Consider the following 2,272-nt stretch of genomic DNA (forward strand, 5'->3'; position numbering starts at 1 on the left):
GTATGGTACTTAATGTGCTGGCCTTTGGTGTTTTAACCGACCTCCTGGGCTTGTGGCCTTATTGTAGAGGAGAGAGCCTGTGCTGCTGAAATGCCAGGCTGGAATGAGGTGTCCAGGGCTTGTGCTGTGAGACCAGCCCTCCTCCTCCATCTTTTCTCCTCGGAGAAACCTCCCTTCTCTGAGACCCTAGTCCCAAGCGGCAGGTCTTGTGGCTGCATTTTTCCCTGACCTTGGGCTCCCAGCACAGTTGTCATCTGAGATCTATTTAAACTGCCTGTTGGCTCTGCAGACAAGAGATGAGTTGGACAAAAGGCATCCACTTTGGCTTCCAGACCCACGGAATCTTCTGGCCCCATCAGTAATCAGATTCATCTTCTTTATCAGCTGATGAGTGAGACAAGGCAGGGGTTTAGTCTCTGTGGCTTGTAGGCCTTGGGACATTGGGGAAGACCTCACAGGACAGCCCCTCTAACCTGAGAGCTGGTGAGGGTCACGGCTTCTGTGAGGCCCACGCTGGAGACGGTGCTTCCACCCCTCACTTTGCTGGCAGGCCACGTGGGCAGCCGTGTGACCCAGGTTCCAACTGGGGCCTGGGTGTGTCCTACTGGGCACATCGCTTCATCTGTTTGTCTGCATTTTCTCATCTGTGAGGAGGCGATGATGTGTGTATTCTACTTACTCCCGCAGGGGCACTGGGAAAACCAGTGTGAGATAAGTGCGTGTTGGCGAGTGGGAATGCTTTTTTTTTTTTTTAATTTAATAAAGTTTTAATTTTCAAAATGTACAGCTGGTGGGACCTGTTTATGTGTCTTTACCAGCAGCTGAGGCGTTTCCGCTCTTGGTGTTTCTGGTGTAAATCACTTGAGCTCTGTGCGTTGAAGCCAGTTTAGTAAGTCCTTTACTAAGGGGTTTCTGAAGGGCTGCCCTGGCCAGGGAGCCACAAATCTTGTCTCTCAGAGACGACAGCTGGAGTTACAGCTTCTTTACAGAGTTTGTCATATGTCACTTTGTCAAACTAGACTAGGTTATTAAGCTTGTCCTGAACTCTGCCTTTGGGACCACTTCTTTTTGGCCTCACCCCCAGATTTGTTCACTGGATCCTTGCCTTTCTTGGTTGACATTCTGACATCTTTCTTCTTCTTGTCATCCTTGGGTGGCATAGTGAAGTTGGAAGAGGGAAATGCTTTTAATATAAGTAAACATGAGTGAAGTTGCCATTGGCTACAGGGTTGTGAATGAGACCCCAAAGTGGTCATCTGAGGGTTTCTACCTGGAGGAAAGGGCTTCACAGAAATGTATTGAATGCTCACTATCAGGTTATTGGTAAACACCAGTGAGATCTTGGTGCAGAGCCATTACGAACAAATGGCCTACTTGTGTATCATATTTGGCCTATAGGATATTTTGCTTCTGTTCTTTAGCCTATGTAAGGTATTATGCCTTGATAGAAGGTAGACTTTTCTGTGGACCATACACAATAAAGAGTTGACATAGCTCTGGTCCTTGGTGGAAATTCAGGTACATTCTCATTTCTTCGTGAATATTAATTAAATAAACTTGGAGTAAATTACTATCAGCTGGATTGCTGTGAAGACCTGTGCAGAAGGATGAATGAACCCTGGTACCATCGTGGGGCTGGGTTATGAGCAGTGGTATCCCCCCACCCCCAACCTCTTTCCTTCAAGGATGTCCAGGTGAGGAACCATTCACTCTTTGTAAGCATGCTTTTCTTTTTGTTTTTAATTCAAAAAATATTTACTGAGTTCCCACCATCTGCCAGACACTGTTTTTTTTTTTTCAGACACTGTTTTTTAAAATAGCTTTATTGATGTATAATTGAATACAATAAACTGCCTGTATTTAAGGTGTACAATTTGGCAACTTTTGACACATGTATATACTTGTGAAACCACTACCATGATCAAGTTACAAACATGTCCATAATTCCCCAAAGTTTCTTTGTGGCCCTTTGCAATTCTTCTCTGTTGCTCCTCTTCCCCTGCGGTCACTGATCCACTTTATATCTCCATGGATTAGTTTGAATTTCCTAGAAATTTATATAAATGGAATAATCAATCATATATACTCTTGTCTGGCTTCTTTCATTCTGTATACTTATCTTGGGATTCATCCATGGTATAGTGCATAGCAATAATTCATTCCTGATAATTTCTAGTAGTATGGCATCATATGGATATACCATAGTTTGCTTATCCATTCACCTGTTGAAGGGTTGTTTCAAGTTTTTGGCTATTACAAATAAAGCTGATAT

The 2,272-nt window shown here is 43.9% G+C and overlaps 1 pseudogene; it reads right to left on the minus strand.

Moving 5' to 3' along the window:
• Positions 1-801: 801 nt before the first annotated feature.
• On the minus strand, positions 802-1,160 carry LOC102268310 (small ribosomal subunit protein eS25 pseudogene; annotated as a pseudogene).
• Positions 1,161-2,272: the final 1,112 nt, after the last annotated feature.

The sequence above is a fragment of the Bos mutus genome, chromosome 2, assembly GCF_027580195.1.
Source record: "Bos mutus isolate GX-2022 chromosome 2, NWIPB_WYAK_1.1, whole genome shotgun sequence".
In the NCBI taxonomy this organism is placed as follows: domain Eukaryota; kingdom Metazoa; phylum Chordata; class Mammalia; order Artiodactyla; family Bovidae; genus Bos; species Bos mutus.